General features: G+C 40.5%; 1 long non-coding RNA gene across 1 annotated transcript; it reads left to right on the forward strand.

The window, feature by feature from the left end:
- The first annotated feature begins 1,129 nt into the window (after positions 1 to 1,129).
- Positions 1,130 to 7,970, forward strand: LOC135534459 (uncharacterized). The gene is made up of 3 exons (XR_010454694.1): positions 1,130 to 1,236; positions 7,397 to 7,555; positions 7,773 to 7,970. It is a non-coding gene; the product is annotated as an uncharacterized LOC135534459 (long non-coding RNA).
- The last annotated feature ends 8,008 nt before the right edge of the window (positions 7,971 to 15,978 follow it).

Here is a 15,978-nt window from a genome sequence, read left to right on the forward strand (position 1 = left end):
GGCAGTATATTCTGTGGCATGGCAGTATATTCAGTGGTATGGCAGTATATCCAGTGGCATGGCAGTATATTCTGTGGTATGGCAGTATATTCAGTGGTGTACGGCAGTATATCCAGTGGTATGGCAGTATATCCAGTGGTACGGCAGTATATTCAGTGGCATGGCAGTATATCCAGTGGTGCGGCGGTATATTCAGTGGCATGGCAGTATATTCAGTGGTACGGCAGTATATTCAGTGGCATGGCAGTATATTCAGTGGTACGGCAGTATATTCAGTGGTACGGCAGTATATTCAGTGGTACGGCAGTATATCCAGTGGTACGGCGGTATATGTCGGTGGTACGGCGGTATATTCTGTGGTACGGCAGTGGTATGGCAGTACCAAGTGGTATACCTGATGGTGTGATATGTCAGTGTTTGTAGTATGGCCGATCGGTACGGCGGTATATCAGTGGTACGGCGGTAATATTCAGTGGTACGGCATTGTTCAATTGGCACGGCGGTATATTCCAGTGGCGGCGTTTTCGTCAGTGTACGGCGATATATTCAGTGGTATGGCAGTATTTCAGCACATCTCGGTGGCGTGGCAGTATGTTCGAGGTGGTGGCGGTATAATTCTGGCATGGCGGTATATTCAGTGGTACGGCGTTGTTTCGGCTGCCGACAAACGGATTATCAACCAAATGCAAGTGTTGTGAAAAAGGTGCCTCAGAGTTGTGGGAACAACAAGAGGCAACAAACACATTTATTCAATCATTCGAAGACTAAACACTCTACAGAACGATTGCGTTGACACAACCAGCCACCTACGTTAAACAGGCGTTGATTGCCAATGTGTTTTCAAGTGCAACGCCATACAAAAAAAACACCCACAGACGTTATCACCTATCACGTAGGCAGTCATTGTAAATAAAAATGTGTTCTTAAACTGACTTAAACTGCCAAGTTAAATAAACGTTAAATAAAATAAATAAATTAACATAGCCAAAGACATGGTTCCTATTTACACAGTCAGCAAAGACGGCTTCGAGATGATAAACAAGCTGGACAGGAGATGCAAGATTCCATCTCGCACATATTTCTCCCAAGATGCCATTCCAACACTATAACACAATAAGCAAGAGGATGAAACATGGCGCGTTGAACGACCGGACCAGAGAGACTATGAAACATGGCGCATTTAATGACCGGACCAGACTTCAGTGTTTTTGGACATGGACTTGCACCTTAAAATCGGTAGGCTACATGTTACATGTTTGTTTTAAGGCACTTTGACTTATCATTTAAATTCTAATAACAATTCTAATTTCATTTACCTTTATTCAACTAGGCAAGTCAGTTGAGAACAAATTCTTATTTTCAATGACGGTCTAGGAACAGTGGGTTAACTGCCTGTTCAGGGGCAGAACGCCAGATTTGTACCTTGTCAGCTCAGGGGTTTGAACTTGCAACAGGTTACAAGACCACCACTCTAACCACTAGGCTACCCTGCTAATAATGATTGAGCCTACTTACTGAAGCTTACATTACACCCCATCAGCTTCCTATGGCCATCTGCAGCCTATGGTTGCCTGAATACATCATTCCTCTCGGTTATTTAACTCATACTGATAAAATAGGAAATAGTATCTCATAATGTGATTAATTAATGAATGAATAGGTATATTCATAATTAATAGCACGCATAATATTTTATGATTATGTTAAAATGGTATGTTTGTTAATATTAATATGTATCATTGGGTAGGTGTAATTCTACTATCATAACAATGTTGGACAATATTAGTTTAATTTAGTTTAGTTTAATTTAGTATTCAGTCACAAGTGTTGTTCTCTACCCAGACAGTATATATTCATTCATATGATCTTATTTTACAAGTGATGTTCTCTACCCAGTCGCTTGTTTTAACTAAGTCTGGTGGAATTACTACATTTACAGCCAAGTGTCACAACTCATAATTGCAATATGCCCCCCCCCCCCACACAAAAAAACTGCAATTAGATATTTTGTCCAAATTGCACAGCACATGCATCACCCCCACCAATCCGTGACCTACTATAGGGGCGCGTGGTTGGCTGTTATGGATCACCCCACCAATCTGATGGGGGATGGGGGGTGACGTGACCTACTATAGGGGCGCGTGGTTGCTCTGTTGTTATGGATACCACCCAGGTTGTCCTGTGTCAGGGCAGGTTGGCATGTGAGGAATGTGAAGGGAACACTTGAACAGAAGGTTAGAGAGGCGCATCTCCCCCTCCCCCATCCCCCCTCAACTCCTGATGTCTGGTTTTAATGAGACTTGTTAAATATGTAAATATGATGAGAGACAGTCACAGGGAGATTGAACACACACAGCTCTTCTTCAGAGAACATTGACTTTTCTTTTCAAGGAACAAAATACTCTAGAATGTCACATAACAGGAAAATCTGGAAATGTTTAATTAGTTTCCCCATTAATTGTCTGTATACCCTGAGCTGGTCTAGTTTATATAGCAGCCATCCTCTAGAGTAGAGGTGAGGAGATTGAATAGTGATGATGAGGGAGAGGTGTGAATAGTGATGACGAGGGAGAGGTGTGAATAGTGATGATGAGGGAGAGGTGTGAACAGTGAATAGTGATGATGAGGGAGAGATGTGAATAGTGATGATGAGGGAGAGGTGTGAATAGTGATGACGAGGGAGAGGTGTGAATAGTGATGATGAGGGAGATGTGTGACTAGTGATGACGAGGGAGATGTGTGAACAGTGATGATGAGGGAGAGGTGTGAACATTGAGTAGTGGGTGATAGTGATGACTAGTGATGATGAGGGAGAGGTGTGAACATTGAGTAGTGGTGATGAGGGAGTGACTAGTGATGATGAACAGTGAATAGTGATGATGAGGAGAGAGGTGTAAATAGTGATGATGAGGGAGAGGTGTGAGTAGTGGTGATGAGGGAGAGGTGTGAACATTGAGTAGTGGTGATGAGGGAGAGGTGTGAACAGTGACTAGTGATGATGAGGGAGAGGTGTAAATAGTGATGATGAGGGAGAGGTGTGAACAGTGACTAGTGATGATGAGGGAGAGGTGTGAATAGTGATGAGGAGAGGTGTGAACAGATGATGATGAGGAGAGGAATAGTGATGATGAGGGAGAGGTGTGAATAGTGATGAGTAGTGAGTGTGATGATGAGGAGAGGTGTTAACAGTGAATAGTGATGATGAGGGAGAGGTGTGAATAGTGATGATGAGGGAGAGGTGTAGTGATGACAGGTGAATAGTGATGATGAGGAGAGAATGATGATGAGGGAGAGGTGAATAGTGATGACGAGGGAGAGGTGTGAATAGTGATGACGAGGGAGAGGTGTTAACAATAGTGATGATGAGGGAGAGGTGTGAATAGTGATGATGAGGGAGAAGTGATGATGAGGGAGAGGTGTAGTGATGATGAGGGAGAGGTGTGAATAGTGATGCCGTAGGAGAGGAGGGAGAGTGGTGATGAGGGAATGAACAGTGACTAGTGATGAGGGGAGAGGTGATGATGAGGGAGAGTGAATAGTGATGATGAGGGAGAGGTGTGAATAGTGATGATGAGGGAGAGGTGTGAATAGTGATGATGAGGGAGAGGTGTGAACAGTGATGAGGGAGAGGTGTGAATAGTGATGACGAGAGAGGTGTGAGTGAGGTGTGAGGAAGGTGAGTAGTGAAGAGGGAGAGTGAATGTGAACGAGGGAGAGGTGTGAATAGTGACACGCTCTCTCTGCCCATTCACTTTCAGGGAGAGGTGTGTAGTTTAAGAGTGAACAGTGATGATGAGGGAGAGGTGTGAATAGTGATGAAGAGGGGAGGGTGAAAAGACTAGTGATGATGAGGGAGAGGTGTTAGAACAGGTGACTAGTGGAGATGGGAACAGGAGTAGCCTGATGTGAGGTTAGAGTGTGAATGATGACAAGGGAGAGGTGTGAACAGTGAGTAGTGATGATGAGGGAGGGTAGGTAAAATAGTGATGATGAGGGAGGGATGTGAACAGTGATGACGAGGAGAGGTTGTGAATAGTGAGATGAGGGAGAGGTAAATAGTGAGATTGTTCGAGGGATGTGAACAGTGAGTAGTGATGGGGTAGGAGGTGTGAATAGTGATGACGAGGGAGGAGGTGTAAAACAGTGAATAGTGATGATCAGAGGTGCATTTGAGGGATATAGTGAATTGTGTGTGAACATGACTGAGGGAGATAAAAGCAGTCAGAATAGTGATGAGGGAGAGGTGTGTAAACGAGGGAGAGTGAATAGGTGTGTATGATGAGGAGAGGTGTGAAGGTTTGAACAGTGATATTCTCCAACATGAGGGAGAGGTGTGAATAGTGTGATAGCCTAGTGGTTAGAGTGTAGGGGCCAGGGATTAGGTGTGAAGTAGTGAATAGTGATGATGAGGGAGAGGTGTGAATAGGTGATGACGGGGAGAGAAGTGTGAACAGTGATGACATAAAAAAGATCCTGGGAGAGGGTAAATAGTGATGATGCATTAGGGAGGGTGCTGAATAGTGATGATCGAGGGAGAGGTGGGAACAGTGACTAGTGATGATGAGGGAGAGGTGTCAAAATAGTGATGACAGAAAGGAGAGATGTGAACAGTGAATAGTGATCTGATGATGGAGTATGTGTGAATAGTGGTGATCTGCTTGGATATTGGTGTGAATAGTGATGAAGAGGTGTGTAACAGTGAACAGAGACAGGCCTCTGCCCCCTGGGCCATTCACTTTCAGTTTAAGTAAGTCCGTTATCTTTATATATACAGTTGAAGTTTGAAGTTTACATACACCTTAGCCAAATACATTTAAACTCAGTTTTTCACAATTCCTGACATTTAATCCTAGTAAAAATTCCCTGTCTTAGGTCAGTTAGGATCACAACTATTTTAAGAATGTGAAATGTCAGAATAATAGTACAGAGAATGATTTATTTCAGCTTTTCATTTATTTTATCACATTCCCAGTGGGTCAGAAGTTTACAAACACTCAATTAGTATTTGGTAGCATTGCCTTTAAATTGTTTAACTTGGGTTAAACATTTTGGGTAGCCTTCCACAAGCTTCCCACAATAAGTTGGGTGATTTTTGGCCCATTCCTCCTGACAGAGCTGGTGTAACTGAGGCAGGTTTGTAGGCCTCCTGACAGAGCTGGTGTAACTGAGGCAGGTTTGTAGGCCTCCTTTCTCGCACACGCTTTTTCAGTTCCGCCCACAAATGTTCTATAGGATTGAGGTCAGGGCTTTGTAATGGCCACTCCAATACCATGACTTTGTTGTCCTTAAAGCCATTTTGCCACAACTTTGGAAGTATGCTTAGGGTCATTGTCCATTTGGAAGACCCATTTGCGACCAAGCTTTAACACAACATGATGCTGCCACCCCCTGTGCTTCACGGTTGGGATGGTGTCCTCGGCTTGCAGGCCTCCCCCTTTTTCCTGGGAATCACTGATGATGTGTATATGAACCAGTCAGAGAAGAGTTAAACTCATACACAGCGATGTGCCTCATTAGCCTAGTTGACTACTGTGCTGCTCTAGAGAGGGGAGGAGAGGTCAAATATGATTTTATAGGTCGCATACACATATTTATCAGAGGTTATTGCAGATGCACCGAAATGCTTAGAATATCTGTGTCCCAAATTACACCCTATTCCATATATATTGCACTACTAGGAACAGGGCCTATAGGGCTCTGGTTGAAAGTAGTGCACTATGTAGGGAATAGGTTACCCGTTTGGGACGTGAACCATTGTCTTAACTTCAGTTAGTACGACAGCTGTCTGCAGCGCTAGCCCAGGTCAAATTTTTATGTTAGAATGACGTAGCTGTTATAAGACAATGAAGCTAGAGGAGAATTTGGTGGAATGCCGTGATGTTTGGGGGAGGTTATTGGATTAGAATATTGATCAGATCAAGGAGAGAGTGATGACGTTTTGTATTTTTTATCCTTGAACTTTTATTTAACTAGGCAAGTCAGTTAAGAATACTTTCTTATTTACAACGACGGCCTACACCGGTCAAACCGTTGTATGTTTTCTGCAGGCAGCGTCTTCACTAGGCCAGAGGACAATCCAATCATAGTTTATGACTTAACAAAATGTTGACGTTCTCACTACAGATGAATACTACAGATGAATACCCGCATGAACTCTGGGTTAAGCCTACACTGGCCGTGAGACCAGTGAACTGAGATAAGGTGGAGCTTTACCGAGCATGGACTTGTAGATGACCTGGAGCCAGTGGGTCTGGCGACGAACATGTAGCGAGGGCCAGCCAACTAGAGCATACAGGTCGCAGTGGTGGGTGGTATAAGGTGATTTGGTAACAAAACGGATGGCACTGTGATAGACTGCATCCAGTTTGCTGAGTAGATGTATTGGAAGCTATTTTGTAGATGACATCGCCAAAGTCGAGGATCGGTAGGAAAGTCAGTTTTACTAGGGTAAGTTTAACTTACTAGGGTAATTTAGGTACTAGGGTAAGTTAGGGTAAGTTTGGCGGCGTGAGTGAAGGAGGCTTATATATTTAGAAGGTACTCTTAACCAGCTTGCTTACAATTTGTGATGAGTTTGTTCGTTGCAGAAGTAAATACTCCTATGCTAAAAAATAGATATCTATTCTTTTCTTTACAGAAGCAGTTGTATGTTGTTGTTTTTTTGATCACCTGCCCCCTGAGAGATCTATGACTCTGATTATGACCGAAATCCTTCCTCACCACATTGTTTGCACTCACAGTCCTTATCTGTCCAATAAGAAGCAACCAACACGTTATTTTATTTCTTCCCAGCGCTCACAGTCCTTATCTGTCCAATAACCAGGAAATCTCATAAGAGATAAGAGATTTCCTCAAGCAGGTCCCATCTGAGTCAAAGGTGATCAATGGCCTTCATAGCCGTATATATATTTAAAAAAACCACAGCAGGTGTTATTTCACATATGCTGTTTTACAGAAACCTGGGCTGGTCTAGTGGGTTCCTGCCGCTGCCTTTCAGACCAGGAGAGAATTGGTTTGAATCGGAACTCTTCTAACACTTCTTACTGTCCTGTTCATTACCACTATCCAATAAACAGGAAAATGAGCAGTGGCCAGTCAGGTGACTAAAACCTAAACATGGATCAGCTCGTGCTTTCTAGTATGATAGTCCTTACAGCATGTCGAGAGTCTGGCTTGGCACGTTGCCAACTACTAGATCCCACATTTTAGCCTTAACCACATGTTGTTTAAGTAGGAAGGTGTTCAGGTCTCCGCAGACCAACTGTCAAAACGGTTTGCTTGTTTAGCCTTGGTGAGTGTGGTGTGGGAAGATGTGTGGAAAACATAATGACACCTGGCTCACCATGACAGAGTCGTGCTCCCTGCTGACTGCTCTGTCCCTGTTTCTCATCTATAGGGAGTCCTTCCCAGGCCCCTGCTGTGATGAACCCACCCCTCTGACACTACCTTCCATCGCCCCTCCCTTGGACCACCTCGCTCCCCCCTCCAGCCACGGACCCCCGAAGGAGACCCGTGGAGGATGTTCTGGAGGAGTTAAACTACGCATCAAGAACAGGTCAGTCCTGGTCCGGTCTCTGTATGTCTCCATGGGTCAGTTTCCTGGCCACGGACAGTATTTTACATTCTCCTCGATGGTCTAGTTTTTATTTTGGTGATTGTTAATTCTCAAAGATGATCTTATTAAAAAAGAAAAAATATATATTTACAGTTACATTATCTTTTCTACATACCTTTTTTTTTTTTTTTTTGTGTACTTTTACCTTTTTCTCCAGAATTTTGTGATATCCAATTGGTAGTTTGCACTCCTTCTTGGCAATTTCTCGCGTGGAATAGCCTTCACGTCTCAGAACAAGAATAGACTGCCGAGTTTCAGAAGAAAGTTATTTGTTTCTGGCCATTTTGAGCCTGTAATAGAACCCACAGACGCTGATGCTCCAGATACTCAACTCGTCTAAAGAATTCCAGGTGTATTGCTTCTTTAATCAGAAACAACAGTTTTCAGCTGCGCTAACATCATTGCAAAAGGGTTTTCTAATGATCAATTAGCCTTTTAAAATGATCAACTTGGATTAGCTAACACAACGTGCCATTGGAACGCAGGAGTGATGGTTGCTGATAATGAGCCTCTGTACGCCTATGTAGATATTCCATAGAAAATCAGCCGTTTCCAGCTGCATTAACAATGTCTACACTGTATACCGGATCAATTTGATGTTATTTTAATGGACATTTCTAATTGACCCAAACTTTTGACCGGTAGTGTATATATCTACACAGTACCAGTCAAATGTTTGAACATGCCTACTCATTCGAGGGTTTTTCTTTATTTGTACTATTTTCTACTTTGTAGAATAATAGTGAAGGCATCGAAACTATGAAATAACACATATAGAATCATGTAGTAACAAAAAAGTGTTAAACAAATCAAAATATATTTTATATTTGAGATTCTTCAAAGTAGCCACCCTTTGCCTTGATGACAGCTTAAATTAAATTAAATGTAAACCTGTTTTTGATTTGTCATTATGGTGTATTGTGTGTAGACTGCTGAGGATGTTTACTTATATAATCATTTTTTGAATAAGGCTGTAACGTAACAAAATGTTGAAAAAGTATGTGTATGTATATGCAGAGAGAGAGAGATGGGGAGAGAGAGAGATGGGGAGAGAGAGAGATGGGGAGAGAGAGAGATTCCAGAGATGGGGCACTGGAGTATATGGGGAGAGAGAGAGATGGGGAGAGAGAGAGGGAGAGAGAGAGAGAGAGAGAGAGAGAGAGAGAGACAGAGAGAGAGAGAGAGACAGAGAGAGAGAGAGAGAGAGAGAGAGAGTGAGATATCAAGACAAACCGAGAAAAAGAGATTTAGAGAGAAAGAAATGAGAGAAAAAGGTCAAAAGGTCAGATATTTATAGCTCTCGGCCCTGTCACCGTTTCCTGTCTGCATCAGGCAGAGAAGGTGTTTTGTCCCAAATTGCACCCTATTCCCTATATAGTGCATTACTCTAGACCAGAGCCCACATAGGCCCTGTTTAAAAGTAGTGCACTTTACAAGAAATAGGGTGCTATTTTGGGACACAGCAAAGGAAGATATGATCTTAGGGATGCATCACTATTATGACCACTTCCTCCTCCGTGTGCCTTGTGCCGCACGGGAACATGAAACGGAGGGGAATTTACTCAGGAACTAAAGACTGACTCTCTTCACTGGCACGTCTCTCCTCTTGTGGGCTTTCCAAACTCTCGCCAGTTGAGAGGGCTTTGTTTTTCACTTTGAAAATGTTTACTGGTGCTTTCATAAGTTAAAAAGGATATTTGTTAAATCCATATCTCGTATTATTCTACTATGATTGCTAACGTTTGACCATTCCATGCCCTTGCCGTTTTTCTGATTCATGTTTGATACAGGCTACATTGTTACGTTTTAATTTTCCTCTTCTGATGTATATAGTGCACATCAGCGTTCACAACACTCACGAGGGAGAAGTTATTATGTCACGAGGGAGAAGTTATTGTGTCACGAGGGAGAAGTTATTATGTCACGAGGGAGAAGTTATTATGTCGCGAGGGAGAAGTTATTATGTCATGAGGGAGAAGTTATTGTGTCGTGAGGGAGAAGTTATGTCACGAGGGAGAAGCTATTATGTCACGAGGGAGAAGCTATTATGTCACGAGGGAGAAGCTATTATGTCATGAGGGAGAAGTTATATCGTGAGTGAGAAGGTGTGTCGTGAGGGAGAAGTTATTATGTCGTGAGGGAGAAGTTATGTCATGAGGGAGAAGCTATTATGTCACGAGGGAGAAGCTATTATGTCATGAGGGAGAAGCTATTATGTCACAAGGGAGAAGTTATTATGTCGTGAGGGAGAAGTTGATATCGTGAGGGAGAAGTTATTATGTCATGAGGGAGAAGTTATATCGTATGAAGGTATGTCGTGAGGGAAAAGTTATGTCATGAGGAGAAGGTATGTCATGAGCAAGAAGTTATGTCATGAGGGAGAAGTTATTATGTCATGAGGGAGAAGTTATTATGTCATGAGGGAGAAGTTATTATGTCATGAGGGAGAAGTTTTGTCATGAGGGAGAAGTTTTGTCATGAGGGAGAAGCTATTATGTCATGAGGGAGAAGTTATGTCGTGAGGGAGAAGTTATTATGTCATGAGGGAGAAGTTTTGTCATGAGGGAGAAGTTATTATGTCGCGAGGGAGAAGTTATGATGTCACAAGGGAGAAGTTATGATGTCACAAGGGAGAAGTTATGATGTCACAAGGGAGAAGTTATGATGTCGCGAGGGAGAAGTTATGATGTCACGAGGGAGAAGTTATGATGTCATGAGGGAGAAGTTATGATGTCACAAGGGATAAGTTATGATGTCACGAGGGAGAAGTTATTATGTCACGAGGGAGAAGTTATTATGTCGTGAGGGAGAAGTTATTATGTCATGAGGGAGAAGTTATGATCATTTTATTTTTGTATTTGTTTGCCGTTTAGTTCTGGAATCTTCTCAGCCTCCGTCTTGTCACTGTGAACATAGACGTACCTGGCCGACACCTCAGAATAGGTGTGGACAAAGGTGTTTAAGTGCCCGTTTGGCTATGCTCTGGTCAGTTGGGTTTTGGTCATCATTAGGGGAGGCTGTAGCACAGCCTGGTAGACCACACCTGTGTCTTGTTGGTAAAGACAGGTTTTGCCTGCTTATAGTTTTTTTGGGGGGGGGGGGGGGTTGAAGACTAACCATTTAAAGTCATAATTGTGTTAAATGTTCACCACCACCAGTGCTGTGTAGTTCAAACCAACCACCTGTTACACCTCTGCCTGCCTCCTAACAATATGTTTTGTCCTTAGGGCTGCTATAAGGTCCCTATTTTACAATGTCACTGTGTACGTTTCCTGTCCTCTGGTTGTGTGGCATCCTGGTTTGGAAAACTGTTAGCATTAGTCACTGGCTTGAACTTATAAAGAAATCAGTGTGTGTTTTGATAGTCATTGTGTGTGTAAAGGCTGATGGCCCCATATCGTTGCTGTGTTTGACTACTGAGTTGGCGTAGCTTAGGACTCCATATCACTGATGTGTTTGGCTACTGGAGTTAGCGTAGCTTAGGACTCCATATCACTGATGTGTTTGGCTACTGAGTTAGCGTAGCTTAGGACTCCATATCACTGATGTGTTTGACTACTGAGTTAGCGTAGCTTAGGACTCCATATCGTTACTGTGTTTGACTACTGAGTTAGCAAAGCTTAGGACTCCATATCACTGATGTGTTTGGCTACTGGAGTTAGCATAGCTTAGGACTCCATATCACTGATGTGTTTGACTACTGGAGTTAGTGTAGCTTAGGACTCCATATCGTTACTGTGTTTGACTACTGAGTTAGCGTAGCTTAGGATTCCATATCACTGATGTGTTTGACTACTGGAGTTAGCATAGCTTAGGACTCCATATCACTGATGTGTTTGACTACTGGAGTTAGTGTAGCTTAGGACTCCATATCGTTACTGTGTTTGACTACTGAGTTAGCGTAGCTTAGGACTCCATATCGTGATGTGTTTGACTATTGAGTTAGCGTAGCTTAGATTTCCATATCACTGATGTGTTTGACTACTGGAGTTAGCGTAGCTTAGATTTCCATATCACTGATGTGTTTGACTACTGGAGTTAGCGTAGCTTTAGGATTCCATATCACTGATGTGTTTGACTACTGGAGTTAGTGTAGCTTAGGATTCCATATCACTGATGTGTTTGACTACTGGAGTTAGCGTAGCTTAGGATTCCATATCACTGATGTGTTTGACTACTGGAGTTAGCGTAGCTTAGATTTCCATATCACTGATGTGTTTGACTACTGGAGTTAGCGTAGCTTAGGATTCCATATCACTGATGTGTTTGACTACTGGAGTTAGCGTAGCTTAGGATTCCTGCTGCTTTCCTCTGTAGAGAAGAGAGATGACATCCATCCGAGCATCTTCATATCACTGATGTGTTCGTATTTCATCAAAATAAAACACATCACTGCTGCGCCTACCCAGTTTCCATTCTCCTTTATCCTCATCACAACAGAACCGTTTCCATTCTCCTTTATCCTCATCACAACAGAACCGTTTCCGTTCTCCTTTATCCTCATCACAACAGAACCGTTTCCATTCTCCTTTATCCTCATCACAACAGAACCGTTTCCATTCTCCTCCATCCTCATCACAACAGAACCGTTTCCATTCTCCTTTATCCTCATCACAACAGAACCGTTTCCGTTCTCCTTTATCCTCATCACACCAGAACCGTTTCCATTCTCCTTTATCCTCATCACAACAGAACGTTTCCATTCTCCTTTATCCTCATCACAACAGAACCGTTTCTATTCTACTCCATCCTCATCACAACAGAACCGTTTCCATTCTCCTCTATCCTCATCACAACAGAACCGTTTCCATTCTCCTCCATCCTCATCACAACAGAACCGTTTCCATTCTCCTCTATCCTCATCACAACAGAACCGTTTCATTCTCCTCCATCCTCATCACAACAGAACCGTTTCCATTCTCCTCTACCCTCATCACAACAGAACCGTTTCCATTCTCCTTTATCCTCATCACAACAGAACCGTTTCCATTCTCCTCTACCCTCATCACAACAGAACCGTTTTAAGAGTTCCTCTGTGCATAAATAAAAGCAGAGCTCTGTGCAAACAGGCAGAAGGTCTATAAATACGACCTCAGAAACAGATCAGTCGTTGAGTTTCATCCTAATATGGCTGTCCCGTTAAGTTGATTTCACGTGACGTAGGGGAGTGGAGCGCCGGCCGTTTCAGTTGGTTCCGTTTCAGTGGAATGTTCAAAGTGAACGAATAATTCAACAATGTTCTAGACGTTCTGTATCTTTTCTGTTGTCTCTCTGTGTGTCCAAAATGGCACTCTGTTCCCTCTGTTTCCTATATAGTGCACTAAAGAGTGCACTTTAAAGCAAACAGGATGCCATTGTGGATATAGACACTGATAAATAGATGGATGTTATTGGAGGACTTGTGGAGGCATTGCCATGGAGACCGCCCGTAATACCATGGCACCGTAGTTTCACTGTGTACACAACACTACCACCCAGATCTCTCTGTGTATACCTAGGCTAGGGCCTCGCTGTGTTACGGCTCTACAGTGCACAGTATGTAAGAGTGAAAAAAGGACCTACTGAGAATTTAGAAGCTTTGGCTTCTGTGTAAACTGGCCCTTTACTGTGGGAGCAGAGCAGACTGGTTGGACCGTAGTTTCTCCATCTACTGTATGTCAGATGGCAGTTTGAACTTAGAACCCTGTTGCTATGGGTGACCTTTGTTATCTTACATGGGATATTCTAGAGTTTACTGAAGATTCTCTCTCGAATGTAAACAGTTCTAGAATCGGAAATCTTTAATGAAATATTAAATGCAGACAAGCTTTACGAATGTACAAAACATTAGGAACACCGTCCTAATATTCAGTTGCACCCCCTTTTGTCCTCAGAACAGCCTCCAATTCGTCAGGGGCATGGACTCTACAAGGTGTTGAAAGCGTTCCAAAGGGATGCTGACCCATGTTGACTCCAATGCTTCCCACAGTTGTGTCAAGTTGACTGGATGTCCTTTTGGGTGGTAGACCATTGTTGATACACACGTGAAACTGTTGAGAGTGAAAAACCCAGCAGAGTTGAAGTTCTTGACACACTCAAACCGGTTTAAAGGCACTTACAGATTTTGTCTTGTCCATTCACCCTCTGAATGGCTCACATACACCATCCATGTCTCAAGGCTTAAAAATCTTTATTAAACTCGTCTGCTCCCCTTCATCTACACTGATTGAAGTGGATTGAACAGGTGACATCAATAAGGGATCATAGTTTTCACCTGGTCGGTCTGTCGCTGAAAGATGATCCTAATGTTATGTCCACTCAGTGTATAATGTGATGAAGTTGTATTTATCCAACAGATCCCTTGTGATCAGTCTGAGGTTAGTCCCATAGATAGAACTATATATATGGTATATCGCTATGGTTATAGAACTATATATATGGTATATCGCTATGGTTATAGAACTATATATATATGATATATCTCTATGATTATAGAACTATATATATATGGTATATCTCTATGGTTATAGAACTATATATATATGGTATATCTTTATGGTTATAGAACTATATATATGGTATATCCCTATGGTTATAGAACTATATATATATGGTAAATCTCTATGTTATAGAACTATATATATGGTATATCTCTATGGTTATAGAACTATATATATGGTAAATCTCTATGGTTATAGAACTATATATATATGGTATATCGCTATAGTTATAGAACTATATATATATGGTATATCCCTATGGTTATAGAACTATATATATGGTATATCTCTATGGTTATAGAACTATATATATATGGTATATCTCTATGGTTATAGATATAGAACTATATATATGGTATATCGCTATGGTTATAGAACTATATATATATGGTATATCTCTATGGTTATAGATATAGAACTATATATATATGGTATATCTCTATGGTTATAGAACTATATATATGGTATATCTCTATGGTTATAGAACTATATATATATGGTATATCTCTATGGTTATAGAACTATATATATGGTATATCTCTATGGTTATAGAACTATATATATATGGTATATCTCTATGGTTATAGAACTATATATATGGTATATCCCTATGGTTATAGAACTATATATATATGGTATATCTCTATGGTTATAGAACTATATATATCTGGTATATCTCTATGGTTATAGAACTATATATATATGGTATATCCCTATGTTTATAGAACTATATATATATGGTATATCTCTATGGTTATAGAACTATATATATATGGTATATCCCTATGTTTATAGAACTATATATATGGTATATCTCTATGGTTATAGAACTATATATATGGTATATCTCTATTATGGTATATCTCTATGGTTATAGATATAGAACTATATATATGGTATATCTCTATGGTTATAGAACTATATATATGGTATATCTCTATGGTTATAGAACTATATATATGGTATATCCCTATGGTTATAGAACTATATATATATGGTATATCCCTATGGTTATAGAACTATATATATCTGGTATATCTCTATGGTTATAGAACTATATATATGGTATATCCCTATGGTTATAGAACTATATATATATGGTATATCTCTATGGTTATAGAACTATATATATGGTATATCGCTATGGTTATAGAACTATATATATGGTATATCGCTATGGTTATAGAACTATATATATATGATATATCTCTATGGTTATAGAACTATATATATATGGTATATCTCTATGGTTATAGAACTATATATATATGGTATATCTCTATGGTTATAGAACTATATATATATATGGTATATCTCTATGGTTATAGAACTATATATATATGGTATATCTCTATGGTTATAGAACTATATATATATGGTATATCTCTATGATTATAGAACTATATATATATGGTATATCCCTATGGTTATAGAACTATATATATATGGTATATCCCTATGGTTATAGAACTATATATATGGTATATCTCTATGGTTATAGAACTATATATATATGGTATATCTCTATGGTTATAGAACTATATATATGGTATATCGCTATGGTTATAGAACTATATATATATGGTATATCTCTATGGTTATAGATATAGAACTATATATATATGGTATATCTCTATGGTTATAGAACTATATATATGGTATATCTCTATGGTTATAGAACTATATATATATGGTATATCTCTATGGTTATAGAACTATATATATATGGTATATCTCTATGGTTATATAACTATATATATATGGTATATCTCCATGGTTATAGAACTATATATATATGGTATATCTCTATGGTTATAGAACTATATATATATGGTATATCTCTATGGTTATAGAACTATATATATGGTATATATCTATGGTTAT

This window comes from Oncorhynchus masou, unplaced genomic scaffold, assembly GCF_036934945.1.
Source record: "Oncorhynchus masou masou isolate Uvic2021 unplaced genomic scaffold, UVic_Omas_1.1 unplaced_scaffold_3440, whole genome shotgun sequence".
Taxonomy (NCBI): Eukaryota; Metazoa; Chordata; class Actinopteri; order Salmoniformes; family Salmonidae; genus Oncorhynchus; species Oncorhynchus masou.